This window comes from Podarcis gaigeae, assembly GCF_964106915.1.
Source record: "Podarcis gaigeae genome assembly, chromosome: 4".
Classification (NCBI taxonomy): Eukaryota; Metazoa; Chordata; class Lepidosauria; order Squamata; family Lacertidae; genus Podarcis; species Podarcis gaigeae.
Genome location: NC_139677.1, coordinates 40,004,791 through 40,025,551, shown reverse-complemented (window position 1 = coordinate 40,025,551; position 20,761 = coordinate 40,004,791). Strand labels below are relative to the sequence as shown.

Sequence of the window (20,761 nt, the reverse complement as noted above, 5' to 3'; positions counted from 1 at the left end):
TCCCACCTGCTGTGACTAGCTCCCCAACCTTGCTCTCCCAGAACATGCAGAGAAATGAAGAGGGCAGAACAAAGAGAAGCCTTAGGCTGCTGAATGAGGACCCCAGGGGAGAGCAGTGTGAAGACGGGGACCTTCAGTCCTCACAACTGCCTCACTGAGGAAAGGCCTACTGGGGAGAGTTGCAGTGATTACTAACCTTGTGCTGTTTTGGTTTATTTGAATAGAAAGTTAACTTCACTGACACCAGGTGTTTTACTGTTGAACAACTGCTGACGCAAACCCACATCTTTTACCCCCAACCTCTTAGAACTACTCCATTATTGACAACAGTGAATGGTAATTTTAACATGGAAAAATAGTGGTGACTAATACTGATGATTAGGCACATGCAAGTATATTATAGATATGTTTCCTTCTGCGACCAAGGATAAACAGAGTAATTATAATGGTTAAATGTATGCTTTCAAGTATGCCACCTACATCTAAATACTGTCGCATCAAAGTGCTGAGACTTGGTTGGCCACATAAAAATAGCTGCCTCAGCAGTTTTACCCTGCATGACATGCAATAGCTTGCAGCTTTCCAAAGTTCAGTGAACCTTAATGGATACAGCACAGTGAAAAGGCAAGAAGGAGGGGAAAGTAAAGGCAGAGGAACCATGAAGAAAATAGGATACACATGTCATCTCAAAGGCTCTAGTTTTCTCTAGAGAATTTTATTTCTGTTCTGACTGCATGAAAGGAAGTCCATTTTTCCTAAGAGGGGGAAAAAAGAGGAAGAACGGCTTTCTTCAAGTCGTTCTCAGGTTGGAAGGTGCTACAGATTATGTGTTCTTGGAATAAGAGTATCTGTTTAATGTAGAGATTCTCTTTTGACTCCATCAGCTCCTAGTCTCCCTGTTCCTTGAAAGGCAGCATTATAAGTTTGTGGCAGGAAGAGTAATAAGACTGGTAAACACACATGGGTGTAGCCAGGATTTTTGTTAGGGGAGGCAGGCCTTTTGTTAGGGGGGAGTAGAACCTCAGTTTGCTATGTATCTATTGAATTTTATTGATTGGGGGGCTGCTGCCCCTCCCTGCCTGCCCCTTTTCACTAAGAGCCTGTTCAAATGATTAGTCCTCAGAAAGCCACCCCTGTGCTCACTTCAGACTCTTAAAGCTGGGGCAGGAATCTCTGGTGGAAATGTGCTGAAAGAGTCAGTAGCTCCTGACAAGGCCAGGGACTCTTGATTTGCCCCGTTCATCTTGTAAATCAGCATGATATGATTGCTATTTCTTGAACTTGGGCATTCACAATTCTTGCAGGGAGGGAACTGACAATAGCCCTTTGGAACTAGACCTCAGTGTCCATTCTGAACGATGGTGGAGACACTCCTTCAGATAAACAGATCTGAGGCCATTTAGGTCTTAGTATGCCTCTGGGTGGGACACGGGTGGCGCTGTGGGTTAAACCACAGAGCCTAGGGCTTGCTGATCAGAAGGTCGGGCAGTTTGAATCCCCGCGACAGGGTAAGCTCCCGTCGTTCGTCCCTGCTCCTGCCAACCTAGCAGTTTGAAAGCACTTAGTGCAAGTAGATAAATAGGTACCGCACCAGCGGGAAGGTAAATGGCGTTTCCGTGCGCAGCTCTGGTTCACCAGAAGCAGCTTAGTCATGCTGGCCACATGACCCAGAAGCTGTACGCCGGCTCCCTTGGCCAGTAAAGCGAGATGAGCACCACAACCCCAGAGTCGTCTATGACTGGACCTAATGGTCAGAGGTCCCTTTGCCTTTACGCCTCTGGGTACCAGTCGATGAGGGAACACAAGTGGGAGAGTTGTGCTCAAGTTCAGTTTCTGGGATTCCTGTAGTCATCTTGTTTGCAACTGTAGGAACAGAATGCTGGATTAGGTGAACTTCTGGCCTGATCCTGGAGGCTTCTTTTTATGTTCTTACTGCTCTTACAGTGGCTTTTATTGCAGGATATCAAACCTGACCATACATCTCTGGAAATCCATGTTATGTCCATGTTATCAGAGTCAAATATTGTGCTGTGAGTGGTAAGCTTGTGTGTCATATGTCAAAACCTTAGTAAACAGGAAAGTTTCATAATATCTTCTCACCCACCCAGAAATCTGGATAATATATAGGAATACTAATAAATTGTCTGGGTTTCTCCATATTTTTGCATGCTTAGGCACCTTGAAGAAGAGAGAGAGAAAGGGAATAGATTTATTGGGCTCTGGTATTTCAGTGTTGATAGTATACTTCTAACACATTTTTGTTCAGCTGCAAGAGATTTCTGACTTGTGAGGCATTTTCTGGGTAGTGATTTACTACTCAGCTAGATAAGTACAGTCATTGCTGTAGCAAATCCATGATTATGAGCCTTTATTCAGACTTCGGTTTTGCTTGATTGTACCTAGAGATCAAAAGACAGATTTCCATTTAGAGTGGAACCGTAACAGCCTATTTCTTAGCTGATCTTAAAAGCTGAGAAGTGTAAAAAGGGAGATGAGGGTTTTAGTACTTTTGTTTAAATGTGTACATTTATGTGCACTCTTCTTCTTTTTTTAAAAAAAGAACAGTGTAAACAACCCAAAGGCCATATACTAGACTCAGCTTCAAAGCAGGGGTCAGAGAGACTAAACAAAATGAGCAGACAGACCCCATTTCAAGAAGGGCATAAAATCCCCTAGTAATTTTCTCTAGATTGTTTAATGTGTGAATCTATTGCTACAGATGTGGGGATAAATTATGGGCATTACTTTCGTTCCTTTCTTTTTAAAACACCTTTTAAAAATGCTACTCAAGGCTATTGCCATTTAGTATGAATCCTGGATATGAGAAAGTATATCATCTGCTGGTGAAAACTTTACAGTCGTAAAACGTGCCCGTTCTTTTGTGTAGCACTCTGCTTCGCTATCGGGGAAGGGTGTAGCTATGCAAATGCAATGCACATTCTTATTAACATTGTTCGAACTTGTTAAGCAATTCCGCCTTTCCTAGCCACAGTTATGTAGGAGAGAGATTGTCACTTGAGTTTCAGCTTAACATTTCATTTTTTAATCAAATATTTCATTGGCGTATCCCAGGAGCCTTTCAGGTTAAGAGTGGACACGGAGAAGTTAGATAAGAATGAAAATAATCTCTCATACCACAAATTGACTTCCCCCTTTGTAGCCTGAGACACTGTTTCCAGCTGCTTTTCAGCCTCTTAAATCCTTGAAAGCTTTCCTAATCCTCGTGTAGGCAGCCCTTTATGTGTGATTCCTCCCTCCCCCTTCTCCTGATTGGTGAGGCTATTTCATGGCCTAATTCAGCCAACTACGACATATCTGAGCTGTGATTTGAAATAGGAGCTCGGCGGACAGTTGGCTCGCTTCTCCTGACTTGCAATAGGCTAGCAGGGAGAGGGCACAACAAGGTGGAAAAACTTGACATTGTCTTGACGAGCGCGCTCTCTCTCGAGCGGGGGACATACGGAAGGAGCAGGGAGGCGGAAAGTTGCCGGCTTGTTGGGAACTGCGCATGGGATTTCGTTTCCTCCTGAAACTCTCCTGTTTCTGGCTGGATGGATAATGGGATTCTAAACATGAGGCAGGTAAGACACACGCGGCAAAAGCTGCTCTGGAGGCAGGAAGCGAAGGGGGAAACCTAGAGAGGTTAGTTAGGGGAACTGGGTGGTGCTGATCCTTCGCATTTAATTACTTGATTCTGCAAAGCTGTGTGTCATTTTGAGTTGGAAGCTGATTTTGCAAGTTTTGCCTTCTGGATTCAACATCCCCCCACCCCACAAAAAAGCTGGTAGTTGGTGACGTCATTGCCAGGGCGATCGGTTTTGGAAAAAGGGGGGGGGGTGATTGCAAAGGATCCCTTCTCCGGGATTTGCCTTGTCAGCTCCCGTTTGCTCAGCTTTAAATGGGTGGCATCGCATCTATTGCGCTTCTACCTTTTGTTCGTGACAATCCACAGTAGTATAAGTTGCTGGGCTCCTGCAAGCATGCCATCAAATGCTGAGCGTATATAGCATTTCTACCCTAACGTCATTATTTTAATATCTCAACACCTTTTGCTCGTTAAGCTCTTGTAATTGTTTTATTTATTAAACGAAGGGAAATTCTATCTATTCACATACCAGTTTAGCACATGTAAGGGCTAACAAAAGAGTCTGTTGTAATTTGTGAAGTTTTCAGTACTGACAGATAAATGGTTGATTATATATATATATATATATATATATATGCGCCATGGCAGATTTTTGTTGTTTCTTAGTTTTCATCGGGGGGGGGGGGACCCTGTTCTTTAAAGATTCCTTTTTGATAATTACATATTTAATTAACAACTGACTGGGATGATGCCAATACCTGGAAGGTATTTTTTGTTTGCGGGTTGCAGGTGGAGGGTGGGCGGAGAGAAAGACAGAGGCTGCAATCCTACTTACCTGGGAGTAAGTCCCATTACATTCAGCAGGAGTTGCTTCGACACTGTTAGGATTGCACTGTGAATCTGCTTAACTCTAATCACGAAGAGTAAAGAATAGAGACAGTTTGCACCTGTATGGACAATAAAACTCCTCATATTATTTCCATTTTCAGAAAACAAGATTGGAGGAGTATGTTAATGGTGATCAGAGTAATTTCACAAACAAGAATGAGAGGGAAACTCTGGGAATATTGCTTCCCTGAGATGCCTACTTGTGGAGCTGGCTCGCCTTGTAGGAAAGCAATTTATTTACTTGTGCTCAATCAGATCATTTTCCACACAGTGCCTGGAGCATCCTGGGATTCATTATAACCACCAGAGGGAGCTTGGCTAAGAGAAGTTTTCAAGAAAGAAGCTTAAAGATACTGTTTAAAAGATTTCATATGTACTCTTTCGAAAGTAGTCAGGACTCCGTTCTACTAAATGTTGAGTTAAGGTACTTCTGGTTAAAATGAAGTTCCAGGCGACCTTTAAAAAGCAAATGACAAATGTGCAAAGTATGGCTTTGAGAGAGAGGGAGGCAAACAAAAATGTAATAAGGAAAGGAAGATGTTTAAAAAGAAATGGTTGATGGTGGTAATGAAAAATGCACATAAGTGGTATTGATGAGCACAAAAGGAAACAAGCGAGATGTTTTTTGCCTCATTAGACTTGTCCACCTCAATATACACTTAACTCCCTTGCTTAGGGTTGGTTTTTTGTTTGTTTTGGCCTGGTGATAATTTAGCTATTCTGAACAGCTATTGTATCTTTCCTGTGTACACTTGACATTGCTCGTATTTGTCAATTGTGCAAAAAGAGACACTTACGACCCTCCTTATGTCCTCCTTCATTAACATCCTAGTCACGGATGCACCTGTTCCTTCTATGCCTGTCACTTAGAGCCGTATCTCGCATTACAAGACCCAAGAGTGGTCTCAGAATGGCAAAGGGATATGAAGTGTTTCATCTGATTGTGTAATTCGCACTTCTGGCATGCGCCGTGAGAATCTTGATGTGTATTTGCAGTGCACATGTCTGAGCAGGAGTTAGTTGCATGTATTAGGGATTCTGGTTATATATTTTTGCAGCACCACAGCGTGCTCCTGTATCTTAAGATTGCAGTATAGGAAACAGACCCTGTTCTGAATCAGCAGTGCGGATACTCCACTTAAATTAGTTCCTTATTAAGGCTGTCAAGAGAGGGCTCCTGAGACTTACGTTTTTACTTGCTCTGTACTTGGAAGTAAACACACACACCCCAATGTTCTGTGGGACTTGTTGCAATCCTATGTTGGGAGTCCTGAGTACAGGGATCTCATTCAGAACAAGAATTACTTCTGCGTAAATGTGTGCAACGCAGTCCTAAGCATGTTTACTCAGAAGTAAGACTGTGGTGGTATCAAAGTATGGTTAACTGAACTTTGGTGTGTACCAGCCTTAGAAGTGAACTGTGATGGTCACATTGGTGTGCCCTATTTCTTCTTTTAGTAGCCTTTAGTGAAATATCTGTTTATCTTCATGAACTGAACAAAATTCCATCAAACCAATCAGCTAGCATTCTTCAGCAGATGGAACAGTTCATGCAGATCCAGACAGAGACTGACATTTTTTCTAATGTTTATTGGAGGTTTGCAGAGCTGAAGAACTAACAGGGATTCAAAAACAGAGTTGAATACAATGAGATGAACGTGACCAAAAGCCAGAGATGTGAGCAAACTGAAAACTAATTCTGAATTTAAATTAAAAGTATAATAAATAAAATGACACTTGGACAAAAACAGGCTATCTGTTATCTTCCAGCCAGTTTCTCATAACAATGATGCTACAGTTTGGATTTATTAACTTTCAGGCACAGTGATGTGTCTTACTATGAAATGGAGGCCCTATATTGCCCTGATAAATGATCTTGACCAATGCAAAATATAAATTCTCAAGAATGACAGAAAGGCATAGATCTGTGTCTGGGTGCTGTCTGGAAGAGCAAGAATTAGCTACAGAAATGTAATATGCTGCCAGCCATACTGATAAGATTCAGCCTTCACTAAAGCAGAAGCAAGCCAGGAGGTTCTATAGAGAACTAACTATATAGCCTTGATTAAACAACTGCCTGGGACATTATTGGAAAAGCAAGCCACAAGTCATTAAATATATTAAAAATATTGATTGATGTGTTATGAGTATGCTCTGCTATGAAAGGTTGCAAGAACCAACATTTATTACAGGAATAATTGTAAACATAGGAGGAATGATATCTCTGTGGGCAGTGATGGAAAACGCAACTACCTATGTGGCATTTGAAAAACTACTTTTGCTCCTTTGAAGATGTGTCAGGCTTCCGCACGGTCATCTAACCTCTAACCTGCTTTTTGTCATGCAAGGAAATGGCAGGAGGATGTTTTCTGCAGTTGAAGCAGCACATATAGCATGCTCAGTTAACTCTGTGCCTTTTTCAGGATTATATTCTGTTTTAATATTTATCTTCCATGTCATTTTTGAGGAAAAGCAGGTTACAGATTTAAAAGCACAAACTTTGGGTTAAGAATTCGCAAGGCTTAGTAAGGATGCTAGCAGGAGTGGTTTAGTTGAAAACTGGAGAGGGCAGTGTGGGATCTTCTAAAGACTCCCTTACTCTTTACCTTATACACTAGGTACAGTATTTCATTGCAAGTTGGGAGTTGCTTGCTTTCACAAATCCCCACCACCTTCTACAAACTCCTTCAGCACTGGAGATGCATTTCAGCAGTATTTTGCGATGGACTTTGACAGAAAGTGGGAAGAAGCCAGCCAGCACTCTGATTCCAAGTAGATAGAAGAAAATTAGGTTGTTAGCAAGTGGATGTATTTAGGACTAGAATATTCTGAGAACTGAACAGAGAGGGGAGGTGGAAGAAATTCATCTAAAATTTAGCACTTAGCTTAGCTTAACTTAGTTCGTATGAAGTGTACTGGGCCTTACAGACAGGTGTGCCTAAGAACACAACCTAACTACACACACCCCTACAATTGTCTGCCCCCTTTTGTGTATATTCTTTTAATATCCTCCTGTTTCCCTACTGAACTGTTTCTATTCCGTAGCTTAATTATTGCTAGAAGAAGAAGAAAATCTCCTTTAAAGGGTTGACCTCAGCTTTTAGTGAGAGTTTCCCCATCCTTTTGTACTGCTTCTCTGACTGAAAGAAAAATGTACTTCGTGTCTGAGAATGTTGCTGTTGTATTTGATGGATAATAAGGGAAGAAAATGTAGATGGAGTCCATAGGCTGTGTATCAGTTAATTAGTGGCTGGACATTACCCAGTAGGAAGTCTGGGAAAGGTTTTTGTGTATGTGTGTGTTGTCTGCTTTCTTTGATCACTTGTGTGGTAAATAGACATGCAGAGTAACTATGGCAACATGTGCTGTAGGTTTGTGGGAAGAGGGGAGACTCAATCACTCAACAAAGGATAGTTTGTTAGAATAGTTGGTTATGATTACAAAAAGGTGGTAACAATCAGGCTATTTAAAAACATGCGTTCTGGGAGGAAAATTCACATTTATGTTACCAATTTAAAAGCAAAATATGTTTCTGTAACAACAAAGGGTTTGCTTTGGTGCAAAAGGAAAGCAGAAAGAAATATGGGACTTGATTTTTTTTAAAAAATTGACCCTTTCATAAAATTAAATGGGTTAACATTTGTGGAGGCTTTAAGTATTGCACTGAAATCAATCTGAGAGGTCATGATAATGGCATAGGCAGGGAGGGTTAGGTTGGAAGAACAGCTTTCTGCAAATCCACAAGCATTTCTGTACTGTGCATGCTTTCTTAAACTTGTGAAAATAAAGTACCTATTCCTATTACCTGCCTGTAGAGGTCAGACTTGAAATTGAATTGCTTCCTCCAAATCCTTTTAAGGCAAAGCCATGGGAAGGAATGAAAGGGAATGCCACTTTCTGTATTAGTCATACACAGAAATGCTCAATAATATGGTTGGTTTGTATAGTTTTAATTCCATAATTATATTGCAAAATGGATTGGTGCAAAATGGGTTGGTGCATATATCTTCTTGCGTCCTGACTAAATATACACATTTTATATGCTTTTAAATTATTTAGTTGTATGGCTCCAGATGATCCCCAACAGACCTTTAGTTGTTCTGCCAGCAGAAAGCTTTTGTGACAGTAGGATGCTATAAATGCAAGGCGTGGATTTTTGGATTCAGGTTAAATCATCATTCCAGAGATTATAATCAAAATACAAATTAATGTGTTGGTTAAAAACTATTTACCATTCGAAGTGCTGCCTCATACATATACTTACTCAAGGCACTATTAATTCCCATTTAACCCTATGGCCCAATTTGGATTTAACACTAAACCATCTTTTAGTACAACCTGAATGAGCCTGGCCAAGCCTTGGGTGCATACAGGAAAGAAGATGGAAGCACCTACAGTTCAAATTAACTAGTTTGTTGTTACATTTGAGAAGGACAGAGTTTAAACAATGGTTTATAGAAGCGAGCCACAAGCAAATCATTGGAAGGTGCCTGGAAATAAAAAATAAAAATCAGTGCCCAAAGAACATAGCTTATATGTTTAAACACTGTTGGCATACTCATTTTAAAGCATCAAAATCGTCAAATTTTTAAAGCATCAGTATTAGTCAGTACAGTATAGAGCCAGTGCTTTGTGATGGAGAGCAAGGGTCCCGGTAGAAGCAACATTGGAAAATCCATGATCCAGTCCCTTGCTGTTTTAAAAAGTTGCTGTGGGTCATAGCTGTCAACGTTTCTCATTTTTTTAAGGGAAATTCCTTTATTACGAATAGGATTTCCCTTTAAAAAAGGGGAAAGTTGACAGCTATGCTGTGGGTGGCTCTAGATTGAGACCACAGTGGGAGCGATGAGTTTTGAGGGGCTTTACTCAGTGCTTGATTTGCTCACCTGGCAGTTCAGTTGTAGAGAGAGGTTTGTAGTGCTGCTGAAAAACAAGCTTTAAGCTCTCTTTTTAAACTATACTTGACTTCTTTCTTAGAACATCTTACAATATTACACTGAAAATGTGAGGAGATGACTTCTAGGCACAGTGCAATATGGACTATCCATCTGTGGACAATTTATTTTTGCTATTCTCATGTATTACTATTATTGGGCAGTCTGTGGGCTTTTGTTATTTTGCAATCTATCTTCTGGCCTGCCTGCACAAAAAAGGGAGGCATTTTTGTTTCCTGCTGTGGCTCTTTTCAAACTTGATTTCATCATAACTGGGGAACAAACCTGAGTGGTATCTTTCCTGTTGACAGCTGAATCCTTATTTGTTAGTGTGTTACACCGAGTTTCAGTGGGGTTCAGTGGAAGAAAACAAAGATGGTGGAGATCAGGTCCTATGATGAAAGTCCGGATATAAGACTATTAAAAGGCAATATTTAAAATTTGCAGGGTTTTGACATAGTTGATGGAGCAAATATGCTTCCAGTTGCACCAGAGTGTAGAATCCAACAACAGGTTTATAGTATAAGTATGGGGATTTCAATTAAATATTAGGAAGAATTTCATAATGGTTATGTGTTATCTTACAATGTAACAGACTGGCTTCGAAGGTGATAGTCCCTCTTTCCTTAGGCAGACAAGCATGCCTTGGTTCTCAATTCTGAGAAGGTACCATTGGAAAGTCACTGTAAGAGTAGGTAATATTAAGACAGATGGAGCCCCGATTTGACTCAGCATTAAGTAGTTTGCTATGTAATACTTGCAACTAAATCACAGAGTTGTAGAGTTGGAAGTGACCTCAAACAAAGGTTATCTGTTTAAAAATTTCTGTTGGTCTGCCCTAAAATATTTATAGTCCACCTTCTGGCTCCATAAAGGAGCCCACCAACAGATATAATAAGAACAGAGAGTAAAACACTAAATCCGAGCCATTATACATCCCTCCTGTAAAGGGAAGCTTCTAGCTGAAGCTGAAGTTGACAGCATCTTCAAGCTATACAGTTTCTACGCAATAGCAGCTGACTATGAAAGGCATAAGGATGACAATCTTAGTTAGACTCACTATGACAAAGTTTGAGAATCAGCATTAAAAAACCCAGGCAGTTGGTCAGGAATTACATATGCAACATGAGAAGACAACACACACACACACACACACACACACACACACACAGCTAGGACAGGAAAATCTAGCTTTATACACAGTATTGTGTGTGTAAAGGAGAACTGAATCGCACTGCTAGAATGTAGGCAACATTTGGCTGGTTACTATGCAAATGTGCTTACAAGACAGTACGTCCTTGCATGACAGTCATTGAAAACTTGCGAAATAAAGAGCAGCATCTTTCATTTATGTCTCACCTTGCTGAACCTCAAGAAGCCCTTGTGCACAATGGTAGGTGAAAACTGCTATCCCAGCGCTTTTGTCCTGAGATGACAATCTCTCATTCAAAAAATTTCCAGGGTGCTGCAGCTGTGCTCACTTGCTAGCTGTCCTAGGTCATTCAAAGGCCAGTCAATTTCTCTATGGAATGTGAACTCCACTTACTAGAGAATGCTGCCCTCCTATTGTTGACACAGTCACTTATCCTAGGTGAAAGAGAGGTGAACCAAGAATGCCTGATCTTGCCATGGGCTGCTGATTCTCCATGAGCTTCACTTCAACCTTTGCTTTCTTGTCTTGAACAGTTAAACAAATGGTAGGCTCTGGGGTGATTATCCCAAGATATGTGTATTCTGGTCCACCTCCCTCTTGAGTCCTGATTTCAGTTCACAATGCCCAAACTAGTCTGCTTTTGCTAGACCAATTAATCAGTTTATCCCTTTCTTTTAAAAGCAACGTTAATAATTGGGGAGGTGGGGTGGCAATGTCAGAGACAGTGGTAAATGATGTAACTTTAATGTGTATCAGACCTATGGAACCCATTCACTGCATTAATTTCACTTTGAGATTTATGGTTTTAAAAAAAATGGGTTAAACCCTTCATTAAAAGGGTTTTTAATGTTATGTTTTGTATTGTGATGAAAGAAGCCAAACAAAGCAATTCAGCTGAGGATTTCTTCTCCAGTTAAAAATGCTAAAAAGTAGGCTGTAGTTGTGTTTGGTTTGATTAAACCAATATGGTGATAAGATATTAAAGGAGAGCGACAACATTATACACATCGATAACAGAGGACATTAATGCCTGCAGCCACAATCTACATAGTGAATTCTAACGGGGGACGGGGGGGGGGAATGGCTTCTTACGTTAGATAGGTCAATGTGATTTGACCTAGTTTTGCTTTGCTACTTAGAAATTATGTCAGTATTACTTATGTCACTCCCTTGGATGAGCAATTTAACATCCTTTTTTGCATTGCAGTATTCTCCTAATACTCTATATGTTTACTTATTCTGTCGTATGATCCTTCAGGCAAAATATTGCAATCTGGATATAGGACAAGAAAAAGCCACTAGGCTTTGTTTTGAAACATGTCCTTGCTTTTGGTGAAAAGAACCATTTATTTGTCTTAAAAATATATAGAAAATCACCTTTTAAATTCTAAAATCCTCTCCTACATCCCTCCATATAATCCTTATGAAGATTAAATAATGAACAAGGCCATGGGTGCAATTAGGATGTGAACTGATCCTGCTATTGCTATGATGTCTTCCATGCTATATTATTATTTTTGACATTTATTCTGAGTGTGAGAATAGTTATCTCTTGAGTTTTCCTTCAAATTCCTGAATGCACTGAAGCAGTCTTAAATGCTAACAAATTTTATTTAAAGCATAAGCTTTCATGAACTAGAGCTCCCATCCTTAGTTGCAACATACTTAGGTTTAACACATTTATGGCACAATTATTATATTACCAAATGCAATAGATATCATTTTGACTGTTAAATGGAGACAAAGGGAAGGATTGTTTACGTGTCCTATTTCTGTTACTATTGAAGCAAAACTAGGTCTTTCTGTGTCTTTTCATACATTGGCTTTGATAGTTAAATAGCAGGGCAAGGTTACAGTACAATCCCATGCTTACTCTGAAGTAAATTACAATGTAGTCAATATGATTTTTCCTGCATTGCAGGGGGTTGGACTAGATGAACCTCAGGGTTACTTCCAACTCTACAATTCTAGGATTCTGGCTGATTTATTCCCATTTGAGGTGGCTATATTTCATCTCCATTGTCAGAAGCCATATGCCTCTGGATACTTATTGCTGGGAATAACAAGTGCGGACAAAGAGGATGAACTAGATGGGCCTTGGGCCTGATCCAGGAGGGCTCCTCTCATGGTCTCTTATGGCAACCATGCCATGCAACAACACCCTCATGCTTCTATGTGGCACCCAAGTGGTCATTTCCACTCAACCAAATTTAGCAAAATGAACATGTGAGGTGGAAGGAGGATGACGCCCACTCCCAAAACATCTTCTGATCACACTGGTGATGGCGATGTATTTGCATCAGCTACAGGGAACTAGGCGGAGGGCCTTGCCCTGTGGAACACCCTCCTGTCAGATTTCAAGGAGATAAACTACCAGTTGACTTTTAGAATACATCTGAAGGCAGCCGTGTTCCGGGATGTTTTTAATGGTTGATGTTACCCAGTCAGATGGGTGGCATATAAATAAATAATAATAATGCTTTTTAAATATTAATTTTATTATTACATTGTATGAAAAACAAAACCTTGTTGAGAAAAAAAGAAAACAAAATGACCATATCCACTAAATCAGTTCATAAAGAGAATAAAATTGAGTGCACTGCAAATTATTCATACAAGGTCAAATTTTAGGGTGGACTTGAGATTGCACCTGAATCTTGCAGTCCAGACTACCTTAAAAGTTACATATCCCCTAAATAGTAATTTAATTTAACTTTAATTTAATTGTATTAAATTATTATTTAAAACACAAAATATTTCTCACTAGTTTAAGGAGCAACAAATAAAATTAATGTTGGTTGTGGTTGTGGTGTGTGTTCATGGGGCTTTTTTTTTTTTTATGAAACCATGCTATGTCAACACATGTTAGAAATTTAATCAATCAATCTTTCAACAGTTTTGTGTTTGTTGTTTTTATGGGGGTCATGAGGTTGGTAATTGCCTCAAACTAACATGGACAATTGCTTAACTAATATTTGTGTTGACATTGGGTAAGTAGTTCTGAGACTTTTTTTGCCAAGTCCTTGAGAATTAATCAAAAGAAAGTTGTTCAAGTTTATGTTGGCTGGTTTATAATGGCAAGCTCCCTTTGCTGGTGATGTGCCAGCTTGCATGTCAATAACTAATTGCAGTTTTGAAGTCTGACACTCATCGGCCACACATTTTCTCTGCTTGTCAACTCTTGTAAATAGACTATCGGCAAGTAAAAAAAAAATCACATTAAGTTAAAGTAGTTAGTGAGTCTTGAAGATTTATTTCAAAATATGGGCACTGGGTGGTATGAGCTGAGTTTGAATTAATCATTCGTCTTTGTAAAGAGCAGTGTCTAGCATCATCCTGAAGGTCATTACAAGCCATTGGGACAAATGAGATTATGCTTCCTCTGTACTGTGCTATTGTAAGCTGTCAGTGCACCACAATTACTATCAGGGTCTGAAAAATGTGTTCAGTGCACAATACCTATTCTGGCTTTTGAGAGTTTACCTGGCATTGCACTCACACTTTCAGGTATATCTTCAAATTTTGAGGATTAGTAGCATTATTTTTTAAAGGTAAAATAAAGCTGTGATGCTCAGGATGCTGAATTCTGGATCCGTTTTCTTCATTCAGTATCCCACATCACATTCCTGACAACAACAAAAGCTTTATGATAGTGGTGCAAGTTTGAGAGAATTCCTGCAACAGTTGTCTATCGCTTTCCCAAACTAATTCTTGTTGTAATAAGCATCCATAAGAATATTTCAACAATTTTCTAGTAATATAGCTGACTCCCCCCCCCTTCCATGAATAGGCAGAGCAGAGAGAAAGTATGGGGTTGCAAATATGCATGTTCCAGCACTCCATGAAAGTTTTTAAGAGGTCTGGGGAAAGGTGAGATTTTCCCATTAGGCCCAGCACAGTTAATGATTGACACAAAAGAAAACCTACTGAGTGAGTGACAATTTAGACATTACATGTCTTGGTCCAATAAAAGTGGGTTAAGCAACATCTTAAAGCCAAAAATAACTGTTACAGATCTGGGGTAACAGAGGTTGAGGATGCAAGGGCACCCATAGCTGTGAGAGTTATTCAGTGTTATAAATCAGTAAAGGGAGTAGAATTTTGCTGATATTTGAAGCAATGAAGGGAAGATGCCAAGCGGTAGATTTAACATACAGGCTGAACTAGTTCCCATGTTCAGATCGCTGATAGTGATGCTGTTAAGAGCACAAGGAGAACTAAGTACCGGGCCATTGTGTAAATGTGAAGGACCCCTTGACAGTTAGGTCCAGTCAAAGGTGTGTGGTCCTCATCTCGCTTCAAGCCGAGGGAGCCGGCGTTTGTCCACAGACAGCTTTCCAGGTCATGTGGCAAGCATGACTAAACTGCTTCTGGCACAATGGGACACCGTGACAAGTACCAGTGTGCACGGAAATGCTGTTTACCTTCCTGCCACAGCAATACCTATTTATCTACTTGCGTTAGTATGCTCCGATCTGCTAGGTTGACAGGAGCTGGGGTAGAGCAACAAGAGCTCACCCCGTTGCATGGATTCAAATCACTGACCTTCCGATCGACAAGCCTAAGAGGCTCAGTGGTTTAAATCACAACAACACCCACTCCCCCTACCGGGCCATTAAAGAGCAATTGACCATGCAGGTGCTGTCCTCCCCAGTGTGTTAATTATCAGAAGACAATAGTAGAATTGAGAGGTGGAGGTTACAGGAGGCATGATGTTGCACCGGGAAAATGTGCTCTTTTTTGAAAAATAGAGGGCTGGAAAAGGCGTTGGGAGATAGCAGATAGCTGGGAGTAGTTGCAAGGGTTCTTGGGAAGGAGAAGGATAGAGCCAGAACTCCAGGCAGAGGCCATGCCATCTTGGTAGGCTGGAAAAGAGATACAGTCAGGGATGCTAGCTCCTGGGGGCCTAGCCCTTTGTGGAGGGGGGAGTATTTTGGGGGTCCAAAAAGTGCAGAGCACAGTGCATCTCTAGTGACCAGCATTGGTGGTCCACCTTCAGCCTGAAGGACCATGATGCAACCCCATTGCTGAAGCTAAGCAGGTCCAAGGTCTGGTCAGTGCCTGGACTGGAGATCATCTGGGGTTCACGGCACCTTTTGCTCTATTGAAGAAAGGCAGCATATAAATGTGATCAGTAAGATAAAGAATCCCATCCATATCCTATCACCCGGGCTGGGAGAATACTGTGCTGGCTGTTTGCTAGCCTGAAAAGTCCACACTGATCTAACGATGGCTTCCGAGTAAACATGAAAGCAATACAGCTGTCATGTCACACCTGAAAGCAAGCTTCAGGGAAATCTTGTAAAAGAAATTTAAATTGGTTTCAGTGGGAATCCCAACACTTGAAAGAATTTTGTTAATGACTAGACAAAGTGACAGCTAAAAATTTTCTTTCTTACAGCATAATGAAAAGCCCATAGGATTAGATCACTGGGAATTATCAAAACTTTGATATAAACCCATGCTAATAAAGAGCATGTTTTTTCTGACAGCGACAACAGACTTCAGTTAACCTTACTATTAGGAACAGAATGGCTATGGGGAGAGGGGAATCACAAAACTGAATTGCAGAGTGAAGGCCTCAGTATAGTTTGATGCTGGGAAAGCTGCAGAGTTAAAAAGTATTAAGAGGTTTTGCCTGTTGTCCAGTAAAAAGGTAAAGGTAAAGGTACCCCTGCCCGTACGGGCCAGTCTTGACAGACTCGGGGGTTGTGCGCCCATCTCCCCTGTTGTCCAGTACTGATGTATAATTACACTAAAGTTTACATTTGCTTGCAACAGTGGCTTTTGTTATATTTGTTTCATGGTAAATGTGGATTGGAGATCAGCTGGGTTCTGAGTCTGCAGTATTTGGAACAGACAGCTGAGAATTGGTCACCTGTCTAGCTTTGGCTCGTGCTTTGATCACTGCATTTTTACTTAAGCTGTCTAAACCGTGCAACTATCAGTAAAGGCTGAGAACTGCCCCTACTGTTTTATTTTTAACAAACTAGATAGAGTGCCACTGTGGTCCTATGGATGCCAACTACTGCTTTTCTGCTAAGGGCACCCAGCAGCCCAACTTTATCAACCTGGCATTGCTATTAGGCAGTGGCGTAGCGTGGGTTGTCAAGCACCTGGGGCAAGGCAAGTAATTTGCGCCCCCTAACCTGTGGATTTGCGCCCCCTAACCCGTGGATTTGTGCCCCCTAGCCCTAACCCCCAGATGTTGCACCCGGTGCGGCCGGCCCCCCCTGCACCACCCACACTACGCCACTGCTATTAGGTGAACCACTTTGCACAGCAGAACATCCACTGTAGATGCAAACGATATCACCTTCCTCCTTCCCTCTCTCAGTCAAGATCCAGCAGCATATCTCCAAGCAAAAATGTGTGAGAGCTCACAGCCTAGAGTCTGAGCAGCAAGGAATATATACACACACACACACACACACACCTTAAGACCGAGGGCAAGGGTGCTTGGCTTTTTATACAATACAGTTTTCAGAAAGCTCTGTCATAAGGGATAAACTATATGTATATGGTACAAAATGTGGCTCTTAAAAAACACATTATATTAGAAATAGCTACTTGTGGGCCTTATCAGGACACTGGTGTGCTGGGCGGTAAGGAAAAAGATAGCATTGGGTAAAAGAAGGGATGTGTACATGTGACATTAATGTGGTTAAACCATCCAATGGACCCTTTTCTTGTCCTGAAAAGGGTAAAGAAAAAGGTGTCAGCCCTAGGAACGCAGCTTGGACTTTGTATTTGCAGAACTAAGGAGGACATTTAACATGGCTTTATAGGTTTCTGAAGCACTATAAAATCTTTCCACATTTACAGCTGCCCTATGTAGTTTGTAAAGTAGGCACTTGTGACAATTTTTTATTTTGGTTTTGAACTTTTACTAAGGGTCCCTCTTAGAGTGCTTGTGCTGAAGACAGTTCTATAGTAGCATGTCTATCAGCACAACAGGTGTCTGAACATGTAGCACTATATGTTAAGAATATGATGTGCATTTTCTCTTTAAGGTTGCTCTCAGGCCTCATTCAGCATTTAAGTCGAGGTTAATTCCATTTTCCATAGGTCTCAGAATCTGGAATTGTACAATTTTATCCTACCAGTACATTCCAGATAATAGAACAGGCAGAAGTCAGATGTCATGAAAGCAGCCTTTTCATTTTAATTTCTTTCTTATACATGTTTGAACATAACCTTATGATCTGAAAATAAAATAGGGTGGGGGGAGAGAAGCTTATACAGCACAACCATCAGGGTGACAATAGGCAATTGTCAGAGAAAGGCATTGTTTAAATAGTTTTCCATGGGAAGGAAAGTATTAGAGCATTTCTGTCTAGGTGACGAAAGAAGGCAATAAGGGATGTCCGCAGTAGTGTAGACGCAAGATTCAGTTCACTCACTGAGCGGGATGGGGACTACAGCAAACTTTGGGGGAAATGCTTCATTTTCATGTCTTCAGCCAATGCAGCTTTTGGGTAAAGATGTAGCTCTTATGCCATGGAAGCCTGCCCTGCGGAAGTTAAAATGTTCCTTTCTTTCAAGAATCCAGGGGTCAGTCTACTCACCCAAGTAAGTGTTTAGCTTTTGGTTGGTCCAGAGTCACTGGCATATGTCTGAGAGGTGAATAGATTCCCACAGGTCTCCTCCACACCTGCCTTTGCAGTCCCTAACATTATTTAAATTTATTGTCAGATTTGTCTTTCAGTTGATATGGTTGAGCAAAGTGTAGGAAGAGTTGGCTTGTCTGGGAGGGCTGGCATGGTAGTACATTAATCCTGTCTTTCAGTCAGGATATGACACACTCAGATGTTATTTGAACATCTAAGGGTGCTGCAATTTAGGTTCAAAAATTTCCCTTTCTTACGCTACCATGTTTCAAAATGTTAGATGGTAGTTATCTGCAACAATTAGGTTATTTTATGTTTTGCTTAAGCTTTGGAGTGTGTGTGTGTGTGTGTGTGTGTGTGTGTGTGTGTCTACACACTCTAAGGGAAAACTAATAAAGTCTGTGGTAGCATGGGAAGGAAAGAAGAACAATTTTAATGCTTTGAAGTCTATCACTTAGAGAGAATCTTATTATCATAACATATTATGATTTATTCAGCTGAGAATAAGAGATAAAAGAGAGTAGAAAACAAGGTCATAGTTCCAGGAAGGAAGTTGAGGATTAGTGAACATTGAAATGGCATGGCATTGTAATAAGAGATGCAAACAGTAGACATTTGGCAAACTCAGATGCTGCTATGCATAACTGAAACAATGAGATAATGGCTAAACGATAGACTCTCCTGTGTGGCCACTCAAAACACCCCATTTAGACAAATCTGATTTAGCACCATTGCAAAAGCACCTACTGATTTATGCTCTTGAAGACTAACTTGTGAATACTATAAAGTTCTTTCTGACCATATCTGAAGCTTCAAATCTCATCAGAGAAAGTCCTCAAAAAGTCCTGCAAATAAAATTTGGTTTTGGACTTAGCGTGGAAACTGAAATCTTAAGGATGCTTTCATGGGAATGGGTCTCATTGAAATTGCAACACAGAAAAATTAGACAAGATCCTGCAGCTCATTGAGCAGTCCAAATAGTGGTATCAGTTGCATGACCACCTCAGCTTAACATGGCATCAAAGATAAAGTCAGTATGGAAAAATTAAAGCAACTGCCTGAAATAGTCATATTGTGGGATCTGTTAAGCTAGGTCATTTTAGCTGAACATAATTATTCTGCTTTGGAACAGTTTGCCAAATGCTACAGACTTTCAGTGCAAAAAAGGAAATGTAGAACAACCCAAAAAAGCTTGTTTCTCATTGGGCTATTTCTACTATATCACTTTCCGTAGATACTATTAAATGCTAGTTTGTGCATTTATTCATATATTTATTGAATATTTCTTTAGGCTGCCTTTTGGGGAGACTTCAGAAGATTTAATGGTTTTCAGTGAAGAAGCACCCGGGCTTGTGTTGCTAAATTTTTTTTGAGGAAAAGCTTGTCTTTGTGCTTTTAGGACTGCATTAGGTCAGCTCATTTCATCTGTGCATCTAAACATATAGATAAAAAGATGTTTCCCACAAACTAAAGAAGGCTTTAGTGTGATGCAGAGCATAAGAAGGGGGCTTTAGGGTCCGGTAACCCGGGAGGTCTAAAGTTCATGGAGCTATTGCTGGAATTGTCCGCAGATTAATTTGTGATGCTGCCAGTCAGGATAGTGCTTAATACTCTCCCATCCCCAGAATTACTTATGCATGCTGATTTATCAGGTCACAAGCAGTGGAACAAAAGAAGAGGAGAAATAGGGGGAGCTGTGCACAGATAGATGGCATCTGAGCAGTTCTTTTATCAAAAAAAAATCTCAAAAGAAAACAAGGGTTGGTGAAAATCAATTGATTGAGAAAGCTGAGGCTGAATCATTCTCTTCTACAGGCAGCCACATAGGAACAATTTCTGTATTCCTAATGAGTCACACATCACTATATGGTTGCCAAAGGAAGTGCAGGTCAATGAAAGGAAATGCCAGTCTGTAATCCTGAAAAATGTTGTGTGTTGTACGCATGTGTGTGTGCGCGTGCGCGCACACACATTAACGCCCCTCTGTGTTTGTGATTTTATAAAATAGTAATTTTTCAAATCTAATTTCTGGAATGCAAAGTTTATCGTTCTTAAGTTCAGCAATATTGCTTATGCACTGGTAGGTGGATAGCGTTAGGAAAGAAAAAGCTAGACTTTGTTATTATTGTAGTAAAATACAGGTAAATTCAGTTGTGCAGGCTGTTTCAATTTACTTTGTTTATATAACCAACAAACATAGACGCCGCGGCCGCAGAAAAGGAGTGCGAGATAACTCCTATGGGGGAGTCTCGAACAGCATGGAGATTTAGAGGGGTCGCGAAGGCTACGTGAACCCTGAAACCACAGGAGGGAATCCTGCGGGACAAGGTACCCTGCGACGCTGCCTGTGCTCACCTGTGTTGCCGGCGTTTAACAAGGCTGGAGCTGCAGTGTAAAGGGGAGGCAACAGACTCCATGCTGTGAAGCCTCAAGCTCCGAGGGAAAGCGGCGGACCTCCAACAACAGCGGAGAAGCTGGGAAGTAGCTATAAATCACTGTGGAAAAAGCAGTGGGGACAAAAGAAATATTGGAAATTACTTAGATAAGATTAAAGGAATGTTTTGATAAGAACCCAGCGGAGAAGAAATAA

At 40.7% G+C, this 20,761-nt stretch overlaps 1 protein-coding gene across 4 annotated transcripts in view; it reads left to right on the top strand.

The window, feature by feature from the left end:
* MID1 (midline 1) overlaps positions 1–20,761 on the top strand; it is a 268,171-nt gene that overhangs the window by 156,762 nt on the left and 90,648 nt on the right. Inside the window, exon 1 of one of the 4 annotated variants that reach the window (XM_083734367.1) lies at positions 3,274–3,581. The exons of 2 other annotated variants lie outside the window; for them this stretch is intronic. The gene's annotated coding sequence lies outside the window, so the exon portion shown is untranslated. Of the gene's footprint in view, positions 1–3,273; positions 3,582–20,761 lie in introns of those variants that run through there. One more of the 4 variants, XM_083734371.1, reaches the window with a different exon arrangement.